This window comes from Equus caballus, chromosome 30 (assembly GCF_041296265.1).
Source record: "Equus caballus isolate H_3958 breed thoroughbred chromosome 30, TB-T2T, whole genome shotgun sequence".
Taxonomy (NCBI): Eukaryota; Metazoa; Chordata; class Mammalia; order Perissodactyla; family Equidae; genus Equus; species Equus caballus.
This window is the reverse complement of record NC_091713.1, coordinates 6,917,101-6,941,047: the sequence shown is the minus strand read 5'-3', so window position 1 is coordinate 6,941,047 and position 23,947 is coordinate 6,917,101. Positions and strand designations below refer to the sequence as shown.

The 23,947-nt window shown below is 45.7% G+C and overlaps 1 protein-coding gene and 1 long non-coding RNA gene across 3 annotated transcripts in view; both read left to right on the top strand.

Annotated features, from left to right (window-relative positions):
- LOC138921521 (uncharacterized) overlaps positions 1-16,770 on the top strand; it is a 39,954-nt gene extending 23,184 nt beyond the window's left edge. The window contains exons 4-10 of the mRNA XM_070255744.1: positions 8,372-8,461; positions 11,446-12,538; positions 13,541-13,740; positions 14,317-14,458; positions 14,850-14,935; positions 15,656-15,864; positions 16,580-16,770. The gene's annotated coding sequence lies outside the window, so the exon portion shown is untranslated. The remainder of the gene's footprint in view (positions 1-8,371; positions 8,462-11,445; positions 12,539-13,540; positions 13,741-14,316; positions 14,459-14,849; positions 14,936-15,655; positions 15,865-16,579) is intronic.
- A 2,401-nt stretch (positions 16,771-19,171) lies between these two features.
- Positions 19,172-21,504, top strand: LOC138921481 (uncharacterized). 2 transcript variants are annotated; one of them, XR_011434100.1, is made up of 2 exons: positions 19,172-19,294; positions 21,287-21,504. It is a non-coding gene; the product is annotated as an uncharacterized lncRNA (long non-coding RNA). The 2 variants fall into 2 exon arrangements; XR_011434099.1 differs by having other exon boundaries at positions 19,187-19,306.
- Positions 21,505-23,947: the final 2,443 nt, after the last annotated feature.

Genomic DNA, 23,947 nt, shown 5'->3' with positions numbered 1-23,947 from the left:
GCCCTTGATCTGTGACGCTCCCAGAGTGAAGCCTCTTAGCATGTGGGTTCCTCATGTTGCCACTTCACTCTCGGCACCCTGATCTGTGTTTCTAGTGGCCTTGCAGAAGTTGTTTGTGTCCTAGGAATTTCAATAGAAGCTGTGGAGTTGATCTGTGACATGTAATTTACATTGGTATTAACAGTGGAAGTCGGTGGCTAATGAGTAATTCATTTCTCAGCCCCACCCATAATTTGAATAATCAAAATACTGTCTCATGGCCTTTGTGAAAGTAGTCAGAGTATGAAAATACATTCTAATGTTTTCTGAGTCCTCCCTCTTTAAAAATGCATCTGTAAAAATGACACTGTACAACAGTATTTCTTAAGCTTATTTGACCACAGAACACTTTAAAAGTTGTAATGTAGCAGAAGACCATGAGGTAGCCATGAAATATAGTAGTATTCAGACTGAAGCTAAGAATTAAAAAATAGTCTCAGACAAATTAATTGTAAGAAGGGGTCAACATTTGATTCACTCTTTAAAACTTTGTAACAGAATGACCTAAATTTGAGGATTCAACCGTTTTATTACTAGTAAAATTACACATTCATATATTTAAAATCTAAGACAAGCTCCCCAACTTAGACCAGTAATTCTCAATTAGACCACAAATACCAATGATAGGGTTAGTTGGTAAATGCTGCCTATATATTGATGTTCAGTCACACCATCTCCTCCTGCATCAGCCCATCATTTATGCAGCTTTCTTGAATGTGGCACAGCATTTATGAATAATAAGATATTGACACATAATAATCAGAACAACTATATAAATGTGTTTTGGTGTTTTCTTTATACAGTCATGGGTTGCTTAACCACAGGGATACGTTTTGAGAAATGCATCACTAGGCGATTCTGTTACATGAACATCATAGAGTACACTTACACAAACCTAGATGGTTTAGATTACACACCTAGGCCATGTGGTACTAATCTTATGGGACCGCTGTCGTATATGTGGTCTGTTGTTAACTGAAATGTTGTTATGCGGTGCAAGACTGTATATGAAAACTAGATATCATCCAATATCTAGATTGGATTGTGTATAAGGGTTCTTCAGAGAAACAGAACCAACAGGATATATATAGATATATTAGAGGAGATTATTATAGGAATTAGCTCAGTTGGAATTAGGTAGAACTTCCATGATCTTCCTGCTGTCTGCAAGCTGGAGAACCAGGAAAGCTGGTGGTGTAATTCAGAGTCTGAAGGCCTGAGAATCGAGGGGCCACTGGTGTAAGTCTGGTCTAGGTTTGAATCCGAAGGCCCAAGAGCCAGGAGCTCCGATAGAAGGCAGGTGGGCAGCAGAAGATGGATGTCTTAGCTCAAACAGAAAGAGCGAATTTGCCCTTCCTCTGCCTTTTTGTTCTGTTAAGGCCCTCAACAGATTGGATGATGCCTGCTCACATTGGTGAAGATCTTCTTTATTCAGTCTGCTGATTGAAATGCTAATCTCTTGAGGAGACATCCTCACAGACATACCCAGAACTAATGCTTCACTAGTGAATTGTGCATCCCTTAGCCTAGTCAAGTTGACATAGAAAATTAACCATCACAGATTGCCTTGAACCCCTAATTCCGTGACCTTAAGCCTAGCTAAGATTTCCTATGTCAAAGGATTTACATTGTCAAAACACCCCTCGTTCTCCCAAGTCAACTGGAGTACAAAACTTGGACACTTCTCCTGTTTCCATAGGACAACCACTCCATGTATGCCATGATTTCTGGAAGAAAACTTGGAGGGTCTTAGGTAAGGGTCACATTCCACTTGTGTGGCCTTCACCACGTAGCTGCTAATTCCTTCCATCCTTCCATCATTCCTCCCTTGTCATTCTTTCTCCAGATAAATGAATCTTCCCCATCTCTCACCCTGTGGGTCTCACCTCTACTCCAAGGATTTATCAAGATATTTTTCTAAAGAAATATGAGCTCTCTCAAATGAATTTCTGATGAGTAAAATTATTTGCAAATTGAATTTTAGAAGAAAGAAATAACACTAGCAACTTTTAATTTTGATAAATCTACTAATCTGTCATGGCATAATTGTGCCCCAGGGAACACAGTTTGGGAGCTGCAATATTTGTCTTTGTTCAAAGTTCTAATAATCTTGGGGCAATGTCTTAAAAATGCCACTCTGGAAGAAAACCGGTGTATAATTTGGCAAGTCTACTCTGTTGTTTCCTTTTTTTGTTTTTTTATTTTTATATAATTTCGAACTTACAGAAGAGTTGCAAGACTGTATAAGACACTTCTGTGTACCCTTCACCCAGATTCTCTAGTTGTTTATGTTTTGCCCCATTTGCTTTATCATTTTCTTTTTCTATATATATTGCATATAAGTAATAATGCATATTATTTTTTTCTCAACCATCTAAGTTGGAGACGTTTTCACTAAAGATTTCAGAGTATGTTTTCTAACAAGAATATTCTTTTACGCTATTGTAACACATTTATCAAAATCAGGAAATTTTATGATACAATACTATTATCTAACAATGCATAGTCAGGTTTTGTCAATCGTCCCATAAATGTCCTTTATAGTTACTTTTTCCCTCTGATCAAGGATCTAACCCAGGATTACATATTGTACATACCTGTCATGTCTCTTTAGTCTCCTTTAAATCCAGAATAGTTTGTTAGTGTTTATTTTTCTTGACATATATTTTGGAAGAATACAGCCCAGTTATTTAGTAGACTGTCTTTCCTGAATAGATTCAAGTTAGGCACTTTGGGCAGGAATACCACAGGTGTTGATGTTGAGACCTTGTTTGGTTTTCCAAACAACAGTCAATTCTTTCCTCTTACACCAGCTGGGGGTCCTACAATCCAGTTCAGTTCTGACTGTAACTACCTGGAATCAGCGCAGACCCCACGGGCTAAGGACTCAGTCCCACAAGATTGCCCCCACTTCAGACACCAGCCACAAATGGAGTCCCCAGGCTACCTGCACTTATGCCCAGCTGATTGAAAATTCAGGCGTTCCCCCCTCAAGTTCAGTTATTTGCTAGAATCACTCACAGAATTCAAGAGAGTGCTATATTTACAATTACAGTTTTATTATAAAGGAAACACTTTTGGAACAGCCAAATGGAAGAGATGCATAGGGTGAGGAATGGGATGTGGGGGACACAGAACTTACATGCCCTTTGTGGGGGGGCGTCATCCCAGCACATAGATATCTTCACCAACCTGGTCGCCAGTGCCCACTTCCCTCTCTGGAGGTCGGGGGTGGGTCTGAGAGTTCTAACCCTCCAGTCAATTGGTTGGTTTTTCTGGCAGCCAGCCCCCATCTTGAAGCTATCTGGGGCTCAATTACCCATGAATCATCTCATTCGCATGAACTAAGTTGTGCTTGAAAGGGGCTTGTTAGGAATATCAAAATATTCTCCTATCAACTCAGGAAATTTTAAGGGTTTTAGAAGCTCTGTGCCAGGAACCAGGGATAAAGACCAAATATATTTTTTATCATACCACAGACCTCCTCAGTGTATGTTATCAGGAAGCATGTGATATTAGTTTATCCCAGTACTGATGGTGTTAAATTTGATAACTTGGTTACAGTGGTGTCCACCGGGTTTCTCCACTATAAGGGTACAATTTCTCATTGTAAATAATAAGTAGCCAGCCCTGGTGGTCTAGTGGTTAAAATTTAGCATTCTCACCGCTGTAGCCCAGGTTCGTTTCCTGGTCAGGGAACCATACCACCCGTCTGTCGATCGTCATACTGTGGCGGCTGCGTGTTGCTGGGATGCTGAAAGCTATGCCACTGGTATTTCAAATACCAGCAGTCACCCATGGTGGACAGGTTTCACTGGAGCTTCCAGACTAACACAGACTAGGAAGAAGGACCTGGCCATCCATTTCCACAAAAATGGCCACGAAAACCCTGTGAATAGCAGTGCAGCATTGTTTGATACAGTGCTGGTAGGTGAGAGGATGGAGCAAAAAGACCCAGCAGGGTTCCGCTCTGCTGTACACAGGGTGACTAGGAGTTGGAGAGACTTGCTGGCACTAAAAACAACAAATTAGAAGTATCTTATGGGGAGATACTTTGATATTATGTAAATATCCTATCCCTCATCAACCTACATTTACCAGTTTTGGCATCCAGTGATTTTCTAACGCCATCATACCTTCTATATTTATTAGTTGGCATTCTAATGTGAGGAAGAGTTTTGTCTTTTTTATTCATTCATTCATTCATGTATATCACTGAGGACTCATGGATTTTCATTTTGTTTATGAGTTATGATCTGTTATTATCTTTATTTATTTGGCTTCTGAAATTATATCAGATTTGCAGACTCCCATGTATTTTTGATATGCCCCCATCACTACAATTTTCTTGCTTTCCGGTAGGGCTGAAAGTTCTTACTGGCTTAACAAGATGTTCCAGGCTATCTTAGACTTTCCCTGCCCTAGCCCTAGAATGTTTCCTTTTTCCAAGGAGCCTTGCTTCCAAGGAAAGGATGGTATTTAGAAACCAAGGTCTGGCCACTAGGTGAGCTCATTGCTTCTGATATGTGCTCATTGCTAATATGTTAGCAGACAGAGCTAGGAAAAAAATAAACAAATATACACACATACTATATTTTATTTATTTCTGTACCTATCTACTTATTATATTAAAAACAATGAATTCTTACTGATACCTCCAATTTCAATCCACATCTCAAGGTACATTTTTTTTTTCTGCTTCTTTTCTCTGTTAGGTGTTCCCTTCTCCAAAAGTGAAGAACCAGGCTTCCTTACTCTTTAAGCATATGCTCAAGCCAAGTTCTAACCTCTTCACTCCATTCTGCAGGTTCCAGTATCTTTCCCTTTAGGCTGAAGAACTTCCATTAGCACTTTGTGTAGTGTGGGTCTGATGCTGACAAATTCTCTCATTTTTAGTTTATCTGAAAATGCCTTTATTTTGCTTGTATTCTTAAAAGATATTAGTTAATAGTAGTTTCTTTCAACACTTTAAAAGAGTTTTCCCACATTTTTCCTGTCTTCATTTTTCTCATGAGAAGTCAGCTATACTTTGTGTTTGCACCTCCTGTGGTGCTGTATTTCATTTTCACACCATGTGTATAAGTTTAAGGTTTTCAACAACTTTGAGAAATTTTTGGTTTAATTTTAAATATTTTATTTTTAATTGTATTTATTTAAATAAAATATTTAATTTTAAATATTTTCTGCTCCATTCTCTTTCTTCTTTTCGGGACTTCAATTACGTATATGTTAGATCACTTGATATTGTCCCAGAAAACACTGAGGCTCTGTTAACTTTTTATAGGTTTTTTCTTTTTCCCCTCTGAGTTCTTCTGATTAGATACTTTCTGTTGATCTATGGTCAGGTTCACAGACCCTTCAATGGACTTTTCATTTTAGACATTATACATTTCAATTCTAGAATTTCCATGTGGCTTTATTTTTCTTTATAGTTTTTTCTTTCTTTGCTGAGATTCCTTATCAGTTCATTATTACCATATTTTCTTCTAAGTCCTTAAATACATTTATAGTAGCTGCTTTAAAATCTTTGTCTGTTAATTCCAACATCTGAATCATCTTGGGGTCCATTTTTATTGACTAGTTTTTCTCTTCATTATGGGTTGCAATTTCCTGTTTCTTCATGTGTCTTGATTTTTGATTTCATACTGGACATTGTGGATGTTTCATTGCAGGGCTTTTGGATCATTTCGTCTTCCTTTAAAATAAGGCTGACATTTGTTCTTGCAGTTGAGAGATCTTTGGTCTTGTTGGCCTTGGTATTATTATTTGTTAGGGTGGATGTATTTTACTTTTGAATTTAATCTTAGGGAGTGCCCCCTGAATCTAGGATATGGTTCTGTGTCTCAACTGAATGCCTGAGGTGCTTAGTAAGATCTCTCCTCTGGCTAGACTGGAAGTCCAGTGTCTCTAAACATTTCCCAAACTGGTGTCCCCGTTCTGATTTCAGACTTCAACAGGTCATTTTTGCAAGGGCAGAGTCTTGCTCTGTACGTGTCTGAAGTGAGTAGCTGCTCAGTCTTCTGCCACTCCTCCTTTAAACCCCTTTCCCCAACCCCCCAAGACAGCCTCTCTTATCAGGTACTTTGCCTTTCAAATTCCAGCCCCTTTAGAAGTCTCGAATTTCTTTCACTTCCATTTGGAACTGTTGTTCCACTTGGATGCTGCCTGCATTCTCCCCAGCACGAAAATGCCTCCAGGAAGAAAGCTGGAGTGTTGCATGGCAATCGTGCATTTCCGCTCTCCACTGTCTAGTAAAGCAGTAGGGCAAGTCTGGTACCAGTTGCTTTATCATGGCAAGTGGAGATCCAAGGCCTGTGTTTTTTTTACACTGACATGTTCTCATAAACAATAAAAGGAATAATCACAATAACAGTAGTGCTCCATTTTTTTTAAGGTGTTTCTTGGACCTAATGGGGTTAGAACTTCTCTCTGCGTATTGCCTCTGCAGTGAGTGCATTGTTAAAGGAAAATATTTTGAGATGCCAAAATTCACCTAAAGTGAATTTGAAGCATATGTTACTCCTGCCTCCTTCAATGAAGTGTGCAATCCAGGCTGCTGTTGATATTAAACTTCTACTATGCACAAAAATGTTGTGATAGTCCTGCTAATTTCAGTCTGTCAAACTCTGTTGCTGTGATTAGATAGTTGGGTTTAATCGTCTTCATAAATTGGTCTTGTAATTCAAATATTCATTAACAAAATAATTGCTGAAGGTGCATTTTTATTCATATTTTGATTATTAGCTTGTAGAATAATTTACTGTATAAGTTAATAAATTTCTACTTCTTTAATTCATCAATATCAGAATTGCTTTTGATACTTTGCATACTAAAGGATGTTATTTAGGAACTATTTCTTAGAAACATTCAGCCCAGGTTTTCTCTGTGTCTCAATATAACTTGGAGTATGTTTGCAGAAAAAGCAAAAATGCGGTAGCGTTTATTTATAATATAAAATATTTAAACTGATTTTCCACCATTTTATAATTTTTCTTTTGCAGTTGTCCTTAATGTCGGGTTTGGCCCTCTCAGGGGAAAATTGGCCTCATTTCTGACCCCAATTGATGGAATCTAGTATAGTCATTTACTTCATTCACAGCTTTGGCTTTGCATGACTTTAGACTAATTTAAAAAAAAAAATAGAAATGACCTTCAAAGATGAGGATTTTCCAGTGTAGTGATTCCATATTCTCTGAAGGGAATTCCTACAGCAGAGTTTTGAGAGCAGTGATGCTGTCATTAGGTTAAACATGTAACTTCCCAAGGCTGTTGCTTTGAAGGAACAACACTCATTCAAATGTTTATGTTCTGGTTTGTTTTTTCCATTCTAATCTTTCCTCATATAGTGGTTATCTGTCCATTTCCTTTAGTATGTTTTCCCCCTACCTACAAGATTTAATTTAAACTATAATAAACTAAAAATGATCACAGTTGATAACTATGATATCACTTGTTGATGAATTCTTTCATTTATTTACCAAATGCTGTTGAGTTCCTGTGCTAACATTGGGAATACAGTGATGAGCCCAAAAAAAGCCCCTCACAGAGTTTACAGCCTAAGTAACTTCAGTCTTCCCAATCTGGAGTTTAAGAGAAAATAGCCTGTACCTTTCTTTAGCTCACATTTAGAATTTTTACACGTGTCAGAGTCCTTTGCAATTACTGGCTGTGCATGATATACTTTATAAAAGGGGAAAGAGATTCAAAAGATTGAGTTGTTTACAGTCTGATTGAGGCCATGCAGCTTTTTTACATATACAAAAAGAAAAAAGAAAAAAGATATAAATTCTTGTGAACACCTGAGATAGAACAGAATACTGAGGAATTACATAAATGACCATTACAAGGGAGTAAAGTCAATACTGGAAGTTTGTTTTGGAGGTGGTTCGTTTTATAGGAAAAGTTTCAGAGCAGAGATGCTTTCCTGTTGGATGGCACGGAAGAATCAGGTAGCGAGATGGGAACAGGCAAATTGTGTTACGGGGAGGAGAGTTGCCAGTCTTCCTGAATCTAAGTAAGGCTATCCAAATTGGTTAATATTTTGAATTTCCTTAATTTCTTTGAGTTTATTTCTTTGTTTATATTTCCTTTATATGTTTGAGTCTGTATTTTTTTGGTTCTCATAAACACTAGCTGCTAAAAAACACTTAAATTTATCTTTGTCAAAGATGATACGTACTTACATTCAGCAGTGCCTTTTACAATGATAAAATTGTCATTCAGAGCAACAAGGTAAGTCAAAGGTTAGATTTCTCTAATCTTATAAATGGGAAAAATCAAATCAATCTTTGAACAGGTCAGTCATTAAATTGAATTTCTTTTTCCCTACTAGGATCCTCGATTCAATGCAGAAGTGGACCAAATTACAGGCTACAAGACACAAAGTATTCTTTGTATGCCAATAAAGAATCATAGGGAAGAGGTAAGCCAATTTTCCATTTTATAAAAGGTTATTTGGAAACATTTCTCTTTTTGAAAAAAATTTTTACTTTACTTTGCACATTTATGAAATAATCCCATAGTGATTAAGTTAACTATGAAGTGCTTAAATGTTCTGCTCGATATTTTTTATTTGGACCTTAGTTACAGGGTTCAGTCCTGAAGGAGACTTTACTTTGACTCAGGAATAAACTTCAGACATTTTGCTTCCTTCCTGTCCTTCTCCCCCAGGACCTTATTCTATCCTAAGATATATAATTGTGGCTGCAGTTGGAATCAATTTATTTCATATTATAAGTGTCTGAATAATGCTCATTTCATAAATGGTTATCTAATTGCAATGGTCATAAGCCGATTCTTTTTGGATCCAAAATTAAGTTTTGAAAAAATGGAAATTGTAGCTAATTCCAAGTAAATTTCATTGTGAAGTTATAACAAGCAAAGGAAAATAGGTTGGTTTATATTTCACCTAACTAGAAGGTTTGGAGTCTGTTAGCACTGATTTCCTCTTCATTTATACTTATTTTAAAAAAATGGTTAATAAATTACCAATTAAACTGAATTTTTCAATTGAGTGTTCTCAACCCTGGCTGCACATTACAATTGACTGAAGAACTTCTAAAATATTACCAATTAAATCATAATCTCTAAGGGCAACGTCTGGATACTGATATATTTTTAAAGCTCCCCAAGTAAACTGTAGCAAGGGTTGAAAATCACTACTCTAAGTGAAAACAAATAGATTGAAAGAGCCCATATTGGTGTTTCTTTACCTTGGCTGCACAGTAGAATCACATGGGAAGTAGTCTGAAATTCTAATGCCCAGGCTTCACCTTAAATCAGAGTCTCTGGGGTTGGGACCCAGGCGTGAGTATTTTAAAGCTCATGGTGATCACAGTGCAGCTAAGGGTGAGAAACCCTGCCAAGAAGACTAGAAACACTTTGATGCTTCTACTTGATTTACATTCGGATTCTGACATCTTTCCTTTCTCTCCTCCATCTGGTCTGTTACCAAGTCCCATTGATTTTTTTCCATTAGAGTGTTTCTCATTTCAGTTTCTTTCTTTTCATTCCTGCCGCCTGCACCAGAATTCAGATCTTGAAGCAATGCCTGAACTTTTAAAATATTCTTGTAAGGGGTTTCTATACTTGCAGTCAGTTCCCCTTCAATCCACCCTGCATATGCCCTGGGAATTTTCCTAAAACACAGCTTTCTAAATCAGTGCTCCTAAAATATTAATGTGTATGTGAATCACATAGGGATTTTGTTAAAATGCAGATTCTGAATTCAGTAGGTCTAGGTGGGACATGAGATTCTTTTCTAACAAGCACGAGGTTGATGCTGATACCCTGGGTCAATCACAATTTGATTAACAGGATCGAGAATCAGTCACTTCTGAGTATCTAAAATAAGTTCTCAGTGCCTTAGAGTTGCCACAAGGTTTAAGAGGATAGTTACTAAAAATTCCTGCACCTAAAACATGAATATCAGATTAATTATTAAGTTAATTAAGGCAATGTATGGACTAATGATGATAGTGCTATTAATTGGGTTGCCAGATATAGGAAATAAAAAATACATCCCATGTAACATTTAGGACCTAGTTATACTAAAAAATTATTTGTTGTTCATCTGAAATTAAGTTTGCTTAGAGGTCTTCTATTTTATCAGGCAGCCCTAGTTGTAAACCAAGGACTATGATTCTGTGCTCTTAAGAAGACAATGTTCAGCTTTTAGTTAGTATATATGCTTTAAAATCATGGCCCAAAACACAACTTTGTACTGGCCAAGAGACTCAGTTTGAATCCTACTCTGATTAAAGTCCTTCTAAATAGTGTGAACAGTCTCAACCTATGTCATTGTGTGTAGCTGGACCCTCTGCTGGCTACATGCCTTGTCCCCTCACTAGAGCTGTCATGCAGGGGGGCTGGAAACCTTTCACACAGCTGTAGGGCTGACTGCATATTTTGTGGGGCCCATTGAAAAATGAACATTCAGAACCCCTTATGCAGGAAGCAGGGGGAAATACGCAGTTAAAGGTACCAAAATAGGAAGCATTTTCCTTTAAAATATCTTATTACTTATAAAACATAACAGGACTGAAAAAGACATGAATAACATAAATTTACACATTACAAGGCAATCTTATCAGTCTTACTTTATATAACATATACAGTACATGACACTTTCTCAATATTATGTTTAAACAGATCATAAGATTTTTTGTCTCACTTATGCAAATTCGTTTATGTCATGAAAATATATAAAGTTAGTAACTTTTATTTTAAATTGATACAGTTGAAAGCGGTGTCTGTTATTTTTGGCAGATGCAAGATTGCAGAACACGTTTACTTATGCTGAGGAGAAGAGTCTGTGTTGGGGTAAACACTCGTGGAGCCGTGAAGAGTGTTTTATAGGCTATGACAACATTGGAGAGATTTCTGATAAATTATTTCAAAATACAAATTTTATTACACCTAGAGCTGATGATCCTTGTGGAAAAATTTTTCTAAGAAGATTTAACCCTTCAAACAAATCAATTTCATGCCATCTGAATTTAATTTTAAATGTAAATTTATACTTTGGCATTTCAATGTTTCCTCTGACATTTCCCATAACTTATGGAGGGTGTATAAATAGCTGAAAGTGTGCTCTGCATTTGCATATAATTCAAAATGCCTTTTTACTCATCTACCATTGTGTCTTTGGTTACATGGAATATTAATTTTCTACTTGTGTTTCTTATTAACACGTGGTTCTTCTGAAGGTTCATGTGAAAAAAGTGTTTTCTGCTGACTGCAATGATCTTTTAATTTTCTTTACTATTTCTGTTTGTGGATATTTACTTTGCAACATTGCAGCAGTTGTGAAACCAGAGATATTAAATCTTTTAAATAATTCTAACACTCTTCAATTCTCTCCGATATGATTTATTGCAATGCCCAGTATCCACTTTTATTTTGCAGGAATTTCTTGATTGAGTTTGCTGCCTGAGTACCGCAGTTCGTGTCCTTGCATTCAGGCTGGACAATTGTATTTGTGCAGATGCCACGGGGACAGGCTCCTGGGACAGACAGACCAGCCAGCCTGCAACCGCGGGTCCTGGCACACCCCCGTGCAGTGGCCCTCCTTTCTCCTAAGGCTGAACCTGCCGCCGCCTCTGCTACCACCACCACTTGGGGCCCTGCTGCCCCTGGAAACATCCCCATCAGCAGCCAATCTCCTGAACGGCAGGGTTCTGGAAACCTCCCAGGGGTTTCTGCCAGGGGATGCGTCGTCAGGGGCTGCACCTTTCATCCAGGAGAAGGAGAGCTGAAGTACAGCGCTCCGGAGTCTGAAAAAAGGGCTGGGGAGCAGATGAGAGACCCAGGGCACCCCGGCTGGTCTCTGGGGACTGGGGCACCAGCCCCTCCTATGGCATCTCCTTCAGGATCTGTGGGTCCCTGAGTTGTGGAAAGCCGCCCAGCCTTCTGAGCTGGGGGCCCGCAGGGTTAGCTCTGGTTGCTCTGGGCACTTGTGGGAGAGCAGGGTCAGAGCGGAGGGCAGCAGTTGGGGGCTGAATGATGGTGCCCACCACTGCACACCCCGCGGTGGGCGAGGCCGCCCCTGCCTCCCTCTCCAAGGAGCCGACCACGAAGTCCGGGAAGCAGAGAGGGGAGATGGGGAGGGAATGGCAGTGGGGCTGCAGGGCACGCTCGGGTCAGCGCTAACCGCTGGTGTAAAGGGACGAGTGGCCACTTCTGGCGGAACAACAGGCGGCGGTGGAAGGCAGCGCTCAGGACGTCAGCGGGCCTGCGGGGGACGCACTCACCGAGGACCAGCAGCACTTTCCGGCTAGGCGCCCGATGCGCACGGCAGAGCTCAGGGTCCGGCAGCGCCTCGCAGGGCAGGCCCGCACCCGTGGCTCTGGCCCCGCCCGAGTACACGTGCGCGTCAGGCCCCGCCCCCAGGCGCCCTGGCCCCGCCCCTCGCTCAACCACTGCCCCTCGCTCAACCACTGCGCCTCCCGTGGACCCTGATGCGGTGATCTCAGGAGACCCCCAGCTGCTGCGGTTCCTGGTGAGTCCGCGGCGGCAGTGGGTGGCGTTGGGCCCATGGAAGGGTAGGCGAGCTCCCGGGAGAAAAGCGGGGCCGCGGGGGGAGGCCGATGCGGGGCCCGGCGCAGGGGCCGAGGATGCGGGCGCCTTCCACGTGGACCCCGCTCCCCACCCACTGCGTCCCAACCCAGGTTCCCGCCTCCCTCGACCTTGGTGGAGCCCGCAGGCCATAGACTCTTAGGCAGCGTGGTGTCCCACCCTTAGACCCCAGGTTTCGCCGTAAGTGGCTTCGGGGTGGGGGCCACGTTGTGCCCAGAGCAGCCTCGCAGGGGCAGGGATGAGGGGCAGTCTGGGGCCAACTCTGTGCAGGTGGTGCCAGGATCCTACGGATGCTGTGCACTCTGAGTTAATCAAGGGGCCTTGAACTTCCCAGAACCAACTAGAACCCCTGAGGTCCCCTAGGATGCCAATGCCACAGGTGGGGGCGGGGGTAAGGCAAGGCCTCAATGGAAGACACCCCTTCCAGCGCTGCAGTCCCCTTAGTGGGTGGAAGTCTCCATGGCTGGCCTTTGCAAAGCCTCGGGCCCTCAGGGCCTCCAGTCCTCCCACCCACACCAGCCAGAGGAGGGAGCCCCCTGGACGCTGCTTCTCTCTGCACTGTGCCTCCTTAAATTCCCTGGGGAGGAAATAAAAAGAAGCAAGTAGATTTTCCTTGGAGGAAAAACTGAGTGTTTAGGCTTCTTATTGAGAAACTGTTTACCAGCTAGGGTTTGGGCAAGTGGGGTTCTGGGATTTGGGGCAGGGGTGTGGGGACACTCCATCTTTGGTGGACGCCCCCTCTGCACAGGTTTCTGGCTTCCTGTCTCAGACCAGCAAGGGGGTGGGATGTAGGCCATCAGGCTCAGACCCCCTGGAGGGGAGACAGATTGTGCCTCTCCTGATGCGCTGGACCCCCGCCCTATTGCTGGGTCCTCTGAGGCCGGGACCCTGACTGCTGGTCTGTGTTGCCCCTGCTCCACCCCAGGCTGAGTGAGGCCAGGCCTTCAGGCTCCAGCATGGCCCTGCAAGACCACTGCTGCCCCCCTGCGGCCGTGCAGAGGAGGCTGCCCATCCTGCCCTGGCTGTTGGACTCTGAAGATGGACTTCATCACTGGACTTTCAGTGGGGCTCAAGGTCATTCCCCACACGCTGGCCTGTGCTGAGGTGGCCTGACTCCTGCCCCAGGTGAGATGTCTGCCCCTGCTGCTGGCCACATCCCCTCCCTGACCCCACACTTGGCCTCATCGCCTGCCCAGAAGCAGAGTAGAAATGCACAGTATCCCCTCCAGACAGCGGGGCACCCAGGGCTCCAGCCCCATGGGAACCAAGAAGCCTTGGTTTACAGTCTAGAGCATGTGACTGCCTTTGGGGAGACGCACGCTTTTATAACTTCTCTTGTCACACTTGTCACACACAGGTATCAGGGCAGTTCTGGGTTGTGTGATGGGGCCAGCAGGATGACTCACTGTAGCTTTAAGCATTATTTCTCAGGCTCACAGACTCAAACAGAAACACGCAGGTCTTTGTGCTCCCGCAGGTGGCACCTGTGGCCCCACTTGGGTGCAGGTAGAAAAGAGGTCCCCTCATCACAGCAGGTCACACTCATGGATGATCGAGGGTGAGTGGTTACCCTGCCTGTGTGCGCTGGTATGCCCAAAGTACACAGTGGACACCGCAGACCCCTGTGCTCAGATGTCTACACCAGGGGCACCCTGAGTGTGCCGTGTGCCTCCTGGGTGCTCATCACTCTCTCCCCAACAGTGTGGCTTCTACTCTGCCTTCATGGGTGCTTCGTGTAGTTCTTCCTGGTCACCTTCTGGCATGTTACCCTGAGCCCGCCTGTGCTGTGCTGCTGGCTTTCCTGTGGGCTGCATGCAGTTAGCCATGGGGTCCCTGCGCTTGGGTAAGACTCTCAGGCCTTCATTCCATGGTGGGGGAGGTGTGGTTCTGCTCTTCCCAGAGTAGTGGGGCCCCTGCCTCCTGGGGATGGCCCTGCCCTCAGCATTTCCTTCTTTGCATTCCAAGGGCTACCCCTGTGTGTGTGTAGTAGGGGCAGGGGGACCCTCACCCCTCAGCCCTCCCCTATTCTGCTGAGAGGTCAGGACACTTGGAGAAGCTCCCAGAGCCTCAGACCCCAACCTCCCTTTCCTGCTCTCCAACCAGCCCAAACAGGGCATGTCATTCCAGTCCTCAGCCTCAGTCCCATCCACACTGCCTTTCCCAGCCATGTCCACCCATGTCCTCTGGGACCAGGCAGAGCTCTGACCAACACAGTATTCCTTCTTGGCTGCCAGGGTTCCTGCTGGACTTCGTCTCCTGTGCCATCATTAAAAGTTTCACCTCTACTGCTACCATCACCATGGACTTCGGGCAGATCCAGGTAGGCTCACTGTTGGCACTGGGGCACCTGCAGGGTAGCAGGACCAAGGCCAGGTCCTGATATGTGTGGGTCAGTCGACCCCTTGCTTTCCAGAGCTGGAAGCACATGGTGCTCGCGTGAGTCTCCATCAATGAAAATGACCCTCAGGGGGGATGTTGGGTGAGGGTCAGATTGTGCAACAGGTAATCTGGGGGAGTGGTGATGACAACCCCGCTCTTGGTGGAGATTTCCCACCAGTGCGCTTGGTTCCCGCACAGGGTGGTTTGTTCCGCTGCCTCTACTACCCACTCAGCCAGCAGCCTGCACAGCTCGTGAGCATCCTGCCTAGATTTTGACAAGCGGATTATACCTCCATGCTCATTTAGCTAGATGATTTCATTTTTTTTCCAATTTCTGTCGACTGTCTTTCAAATGGCTTGCTTCTTTATGTTTCTGTTTAAACCTCCATGAGAAGCTCTAGATCAGTGATCACTGGTTCCCCGAGGCCGTCATTGGTTCTCCTTTCCCTGGGTTCGATGATCCTGGGGGGCAGGAGCTGTCTTGCTCCCGACTGTGGCCCCCAGCGCTGTGCTTGGTATAAAGCAGGTCAGCGCTCAGGTGGGTGTGCAGAGTGGACCTGAACTGTCTTGTACAAATGAAGCTGTGGGGCCCCTGGCGGCAGACTCGGGGCCAGGCCTCTTTCTTGTGACCTGGTGTTCTCACCTGGGTCTGGTTCTCCAGGCTGGCCTGTGCAGTCTTCCCTGATGGTGGGCAGTGAGCAGATCAAGACCAGGAGGAGGCATGTGTGAGAATCCAGCAGCTGACACGTCTTCCCTCTCACTCTGTGCTGGGGCTGGATCCACACTTTCCCTGTGCTCGTTTCTCATCACACCCCTGGGACAGAGGTTTATCATCATCTGCATTTAGAGAGGAGGAAACCCCTTAAAAAGGTGGGTGAATGCGATTTATATATTATGTACACACACATCAGGGGAAGCTTGGCAAATGGTCTGTCCTAGGATAGTCTGTCCTTTATTCTAGAAACAATATCTTTCCTTTTTAGTGTCAGTAATGTTCCTTGATGTGATCATAATACGGGTAGAGGGCAGCTTCTTTGTGCATTCATTACCTGGCAACCCTACACCCACAATGTCATTAAAACCTTGACCACGTCATGACAGCCATCTGAGAGCCCCTAGGGTGGGGTGGGGTTCTCCTGACTGCCCAGGACAGAAGTGGAGGAGGCGGAGGTAGGAGGTGTCCCCTGGCTAAGTAGCCCAGACTTCCGTGGCACCAGTGCCTCAGTCACCTTGGCCCTGGCGAGCGGTGTCTGTGCTCAGGGGTGTATACTGTCGTCGGTGATAGTCATGTGAACTGAAGGGACACCAAAGGCTGGTATCAGGAACAGGCACACGCCTGGACAAATCCAGGATGTCTTTGTATTTGCTTTTGTTTAACCGTGAAAGGTGCGTTAAAGCCTGATGAATTTTAATAGACACGTGCCCTGAAATATCCCGGCACACAGAGCTGAGTTTTCCACAGTTCCTTGTCACTCTACCTGCTGGTTGTGCTGCTCCTCGTTCACGTCTCTGATCTTATATAGAGTTTAGGGTCAGACTAAGCATCGAGAACAGCCTTTTACACATACTCTTGGACTCTTTTCAGTTTGATCCTGAAGGCATCTGCCACTTCTGGAATCCACTCAAACCACAAGGAGGAGAGTCACTCCAATGCCTATGAAATGGAACCTTCAGGAGTTTTTAGTTATAAATCTTGGAATCTGGAAGATTCAATTCATGATTGCAAAATATTTCCTAATATTTTGTTTTTTCATAAACTGATGCTTTTGAAAGAGATCTCATTAATTGGGCTGTTTGACTTTGACGTCTCTTTGGGGTGGAGCAGTAATAAACGTGGGTCCACTTTCATGTTCAGCGTGCACATCCACGTGATCCGAACTCTTCCACTTCTTTTCTATTTGATGGCTCCCTGTGTTCCCCTCCCCCTGGGTTATGATGATTCATTTCTGACACTTGTGAATATGTTTTTTTAAACTTTAGGTACCTTTTAAAAAAAATTTAAAACATAGAAATCCTCATGGATGTTTCAGGTTGTCTTAGTACCTAGAACATTCGCTACTGGAATTCCTCTGCGTTTTCATTGCCCTGGTTGGGACCCTTTAAAGTGAGTGAACGAGACTCTGTCCTCCCTCCTGGGGGATGTCTTCTGTGTTGCTGATGCACCGTGCAGTCTTTCGTCATCATTACAGCGTCAGTGAGATATAGTTCACATGTAATACGAGTCACACTGTAAGGTGTGTAAATCAGTGTTTTTAGTATACTCACAGAATTGTGCAACGTCACCACAATCGATTTTGGAAGCTTTCCATCACTGCTCCAGAAGAAACACTCTACTCGTTAGGAGACAGTCCCGTTTCCCCTAAACCCTCAGGCCTAGGCAGACAGAAATTCATATTCTGTTTCTATGGATTGGCCTATTTTGAACATTCCCTATAAATGGAATCATACGATGCGTGACCTTTTGAGTCTGGCTTCTTTCACTCAGCATGACGGCTTCAGGGTCCACCCGTGTTGCCACATGTGTGAGCCCTCCATTTCTTTTCGATGCTGAATGGCATTCCATCGTGTAGCTGCAGCACAGTCTGTTTATTCCTCAGCTGATGGACATTTGGGTTATGTCTACTTTTTGGCTATTATGTATTTGTCTGCTATGAGCATTCACGTACAAGGTTTTGTGTGGACACCTGCTTTCGTTTCTTTTGGGTCTGTACCCAGGAGTGGAATTGCTGGGTCACATGGTAACTCTTGGTGTCACTGTTTGAATACCTGCAAGGAATTTTCCCTAAGCAACTGCACCATCGAGTGCAGACCTGCAGGACGCTCAGGTGTGTCAGGTCTGTGGCCAGGTTGCAAGGACATGTGGCCAGCAGGGGGCACCGTGGGGCTATCTCAGAGGTGAGCCTGCCTGGCCCTGCCACCTGGGAAAGTCTCGCAGGCCAGAGGGAAGTGAGCAGTGAGTTCACTGAGCTGTGCTGTGATGAGACTGCAGCGGTCAGGACCTCCGGGACCCAGGGCCATGAAGGGCCAGGCTCTCTCACCACCTGGGGCCTGGGAGGGTGCAATTCTCTTCCTCCTCCTCTTCCTCCAGGCAACAGAGACTTTGCCTAGAGCTGAGGGGCACTGCAGCGGGTCAGGGACCTGCACACATTTGAATGTAGGAACTGCTCCCCTGTTGGGTCTTGTAGATAATGAAAGAGATATGGGGTTCCCCAGTGTCCCTGAAGGGGTCTTGGGAGGGGAGCTCTTGAGCACCTGCATGGTACATTGGGCCCATTTCCCCATCTGCCTCCTCACTTTGCACAGGTGTGGGGGTCCTCTCCTGAGTGGAAGACTCTGGGGAGCTTCAGCTCACCTCTGCTTCCCCCTCACTCACTCAGCTCACTGTTCTCCCTGTGTCTCCCGCTATTGATTCTGGGTCCAGATGGGACTGACTCAGCCACCCTCAGGGACCAAGTCCCTGGGACAGACAGGCACACTCACCTGCACGGGAAACAGCAACAGTGTTGGCCAACAGGGGGCAGCATGGCTGCAGCAGCTCCCATGCCGTGTCCCCAGACTCCTGAGCCACAGGAGTAACAGCTGGCTGTCAGGGGTCTCTGAGAGATTCTCTGGCTCCAGGTCAGACAGTGTGACCTCCTAGATGTCACTGCAATGGCCCAATCCTTCATTCCTGAAAGGTAGGGACAATCAGTAGACCTGCCTGAATTGAGTTGTTGTCATTTTCCAGTGACATTAATCCCAGGGCATGGTAGTTGTAGGAGACACCCTAAGGGGTCTTCTGTGTTATAGACACCCTCTTCCTTACCTCCACTGTGAAATAATGGTCCAATTTCTCCTTGGTAAGGTAGTCAGGAGAAGTCACCCCATCCAGCACAGTGATTTCCTTCTTATCCTGTTGATTCAGAGGCACGAGGAGCCCAAAGTGCCTAGCTGTCAGTCTTAACTTCCAGTTCAATGAGATCGTCGTTGTGTCTCCTGGTGGCAGCATATATCCCTTTGGAACTAAGAGCTTTAGGCTAACAGAACATAAGATCAAGGGGACAGAGGTTAAACACTTGGCTAGTGGGTCACTAGGAGTAATAGTTATGTCATTGTCATTTCCACTCCTTGATTCCTGGAACCCTGAATGCTGGATGTGGGAGAGAGAGCATCACATATCGATTAACGATTCAGTGCATTTAAAGCCTCCTGAAAAGCCATGCCCCAGCCCTACAAGGGATCGTCCCCTCGCCAACACTGTACTGGGAATTTAAAAGGCCACTGCACCATTCTGTCAAGCCAGCTGCTTCAGGACGGACAAGTGAATGGACAGGTAAAAATGATAAGCCAAGTGAATTCCATGAGCATGGGCCCATTGTCTCACATCATCTGCTATGAACTGAGTTCCTTGATCAGAAGCAAGGCTATGTGGAAACCATAACTGTGGGAAAGAGATTCTGAGCTCACTAACGGTAGTTTGGGCAGAAACATTGTGTTCAGGGAAGGCAAGTCCATATTCACAGTGAGTGTCTGTTCAGGTAGAACAGCACACTGCCTCTTCCATGTTGGATGCAGTCCAGTGTCATCACCCTGACCCCAGGCAGCTGACTGATGGCTGTGGCAATGCTTGCTGTGTGAGTCACTCAGTGTGGGTCTCCGCTGTCAGCAGAGTGGGCGCCCAGCAGTGGCCGGAGCCAAATCAGTCTCTGTGAGTGGAAGTCCATGATGCTGAGCCCATGCAAAATGTCCATCCCTGGCACCGCGTCCATCCCTGCCACCAGGACCCCTTTACTCATAGCTCATTGGGTGATGCCAGGGCTGCTGGGGAAGAGGCTGATTGGTATCCACAAACAGGCCATCCATTTGATTAAAATCCTCCTGTGCCGAGGTCACCCTTTGGGGAGCATTCACATGTGAAACAAATCTCTGCGCATTTTTTGCCCATTCAGAGAGACCTGTCTGCATTTTCTTGGTCAGCAGTTTTCCAACGGTATTGCTTCCAGGGACCTGACCATCAGGCCAAGCAATTGGCCACAGCCCATGTGTCAGTGCATGATCCCACCCGTGGATCACGTTTCTTATTCCAAGCAAAGTGAGCAGCCAGGAGCGCTGCTGGAAGTCCTGCTCACTGGAAAGATTTCCCCCCATCACTGACCTTCATGGATGCCCCAGAAAGGGGCACAGGGCTGCTGCTGTGCACCTTTGGGTGGGACCTGCGTATCACAGAGTGCTCTGGAAATCTGGCCCGAGGCTTCTCCTGCTCCCCAAGCTGATCACAGGGAACTCCTCACGAGGCTGTTTCCACAGTGGTTAGAGAGGCTGCCTCCACCGGCAAAAAAGATTCATCAGAATTTAGAGTTGTTATTTTAAAGATTGGCGCCTGAGCTAACATCTGTTGCCAATATTGTCTTTTTTTTCTCCTTCTCACCAAAGTGCCCCCAGTCCATAGTTGTACATTCTAGTTGTGAGTGCCTCTGGTTGTGCCATGTAGGATGCTGCCTCAGCATTGCCTGATGAGCGGCACCATGTACATGCTCAGGATCTGAACCTATGAAACCCTGGGCTGCTGAAGCGGTGGGCACGAACTTAACCACTCGGCTAGGGGCCTGCCCCTGGGGGTCTTTGTGTTGAAGGATCCGCAGGCTGGGGGGTTGCTGGGATGAGTGAGAGAGGTGCGTGGATGTCTCTAGGATGACTCATGTACACAGCTGGGGATGTGGACGGTCGATGAGAGCACAGATAAAAGAGCAGGTCCGGCACAGTGTCTCTATCCATGCTTCACCCTGTGTGGGAGAGGGGAGAGGCATTTTTGTCTTTTTTGTTGACTCATTTATGTTTTCATTCAAAATTACTTTTGGACTGGCTACTACTAAGTCTCAGCACTCTCCCGGGTTTGAGTGCCACAGCAGTGAAACAACACTGTTAAGGCCACGGGCATCCTTTGGCTTTTAGTCTGACTCAGAGGTAGAGAAGTTGAGCAGATGTTTTCTGTGACTCAGTCAGTTGGACACAGTCAGTACTTACAGGAATAGAGTGTAGAGGACTGAGGTCAAGAAGCAAGTGCTTGGCTAGAAATATATGTATGTAATCGACTGAAGTTTATTAAAGCCATTGTAACTACACTTGTGGATCTGGTCACTGGGAGAAATAATTTTGTTAATGTTCATAAAGCATGTAGGGTAATATCTAACACATGGCAGTGCCACAGAAGGATCTGTAGAGTAGGAAGAAATGATGCATGGGCTGCAAGTAGAGGATTTAGACAAGAAATCTGGGGACATCTGTGCCACCTTCCTCACCCATTTGCTTGCAGGTTCAGCCCCTCTGCACTTCCCCGGAGGTCCAGCCCTGTCCTAATGCACAGCCCGCATCGTGTGTGGGAGACCCATTCACCCTGCTGTCCACCCTCAGGGCTGTGGGTTCCTGGCTGCTTCCTGGGGGGACTGATGTCCCTGATCATCTTCCCCAGGGTGGACGAGCAACAGGAGAAGCAGGTCTCTCTCCTAAATAATAAAGGTTCTTCTGGAAGAATTCCTTGTGTGTAGTTATTAATGGACCCCTGCCCCACTGAGGGTAAAGGTGGGGACAAGTAAAGAAGGTTATGGAGACTGGCCTGCTGTGGCTGGAAGTGACCTGTGATGAGGGAGAGAGGAACTGGTCACCTCAGGCCCCCCACAGAGAGGGTGTGGAGGAGGGTTAATGCCCTCTGCCCTCTGCCCTCTGCTCACTGGCGGCAGGACACGGTCTCTCTGAGGGGTCAGTCACCCATGGCCCCAACACATAATTAACTAATGGTGGAAGGGGCAGAGGAGTGACTTTATACTGAAGAGGCCATATTTTTGAAGTAAGGAAAAGATGCGGTGACACCTGCAGCACAGCAAGGAGCTCCCTGGGGACGAGAAGCTCCGGCCCCTGTGTGGGGATGGGTGGGGTGCGAGGCAGGGCTGAGTCCAGAGTCTCTCTCTCTCCTTTCTCAGCCCTGGGGTATCCATCCCAGTCACAGGTGAATCTGGGCTCTGAGACAGCAGGGGGAGCTGTGGGCCTGTCCGGAGGGTCTGTGGGGTGATCTCAGCTGGGAACCCAGAGCCTGGAGCCCTGCCTTGTGCATCTGCTCTGTGCTTACTGGGGCCCAGCAGCTGGGAGCTCCCAGGGCCCTAGGAGAGGCTCCCCAGCCCCACCCATACTCAGCTTCCACCAAATGTGGGCCCAGGCACTCCAGGGGAGGGGGGTGGTTTGCATGAAGGGGCCCTCTCTGCTCTCCTGAGGGGAGAGATAAGAGGACTCTGCAGTTCCCTCACTCCTGAGGCTCCGAAGCAGAGCCTGGGTGTCTCCACCGTGGCCTGGACCCCTCTCCTCCTCGCCCTCCTCACTCACTGCTCAGGTGACTGGCTTTGGAAAGCAGGAGAAGTGATTATGGGGGACAATTTGGCTGCTCTTTAACCATAATTTTGTGCACATGCTGCGGGCAATAACCCCAGTCTCAACTCTCCGTGTCTCTACCTCCTCTGTTCCAGGGTCCTGGGCGCAGTCTGGGTGACACAGGAAGCCTCAGTGTCTGGGTCTGTGGGACAGAAAGTCACCCTCTCCTGCGCTGGAAATAGCAACAACGTTGGAATATTTGATGTGGGCTGGTACCAAATTTCTCACGGTGCCCCCAAAACTGTGATGCTCAGAAGTTCTCGTCCCTCAGGGATCCCAGCTCGGTTCTCTGGCTCCAAGTCCGGCAACATGGCCTATCTGACCATCTCTGGGCTCCAGGCTGAGGATGAGGCTGATTATTACTCTTCAGCATGGGACGATAGCATCAGCAATAACACAGTGCTCCGGACCCATGGGGAACCGAGACCAAAACATGCCCCATTCCCTGTGATCACCTCCACACTGCCTCTTACAAACAGGGTTGACTGTGGCCCATCCTAGAGTGTCAACATCTGAGGGTCTGACTCTGAACACAGACCAACTTTAAAGAGTCAGTGGCAGAAGCTCCCTCTCACATTGTTTATAATTTTATTGAGATGTAGTCTGCACGTCATAAAGCTCCCCAGTGTAATGTCTACAGTAGTGCTCAGCATATTTACAGGGCTGTGTAGCTGTCACTGTAATCTACTTATAGATCATCTCCATCCTCCCTCAGAGAACGTCCCCACCCATTTGACATCACTCTTCCTGACTCTCTGCTCAACCTTAGGGAACCGCCCATCCACTGTCTGTCTTCACACATTCCCCTATTCTGGACATTTCATGTAGCTGGAACCAGGAAAATACGTGGCCCTTTGTGACCACCTTATTTCACTTATTTCATTTGCATAAGAGTTTTGATGTCCATCTATGCTGTGGCATGGCAAAGTAGTCCATTTTTAATTGCCAAATAATACTCCATTGTGTGAGCAAACCACCATTTGTTTATGCATTCACCTGTTGATGGGCATTTGAGTTGTTTGTCATCTTTCACTAGTATGCATGATGCTGCTAGCAACGTTCAGGTACAAGTCCTGTTTGCTTTGGTTTTGATGAATATGTGTCTTCATTTGCCGGAGAAGCACCCAGGAGCGGAATTGCTGAGACGTATGGTGCTTTACGTTACAGTGCTGAGGAGCTGTCAGATCTTTCCAATATGGCCCACTGGTTTACATTTCCACCAACACCATCTGCATGTTCTGATTCCCACACATCTTCCCCAACGATTGTTATTGTCTCTCATTGTTATCATAGCCCTTCTAGTCTTGGGGGAGTGATACCTCAGTGCATTTTGACGGGTATTTCCCTTATGCCCCATGGTGTTGAGCCTCTTTTCATGTGCTGTGTTGTTTTTCAAAAGTGATGAGCAGCAGAGGCTCTGAGGCCCTTCCACAGATCACTGACACTAAGAAACTTTAGATTCAGCTGTTGCCAAAATCACACACTCAGCCTGTTCAGCTCAACTCAGCAGAAAATCTTTCTTCAGGAATAACATTCCTCTCAGAGGCAACCAGCA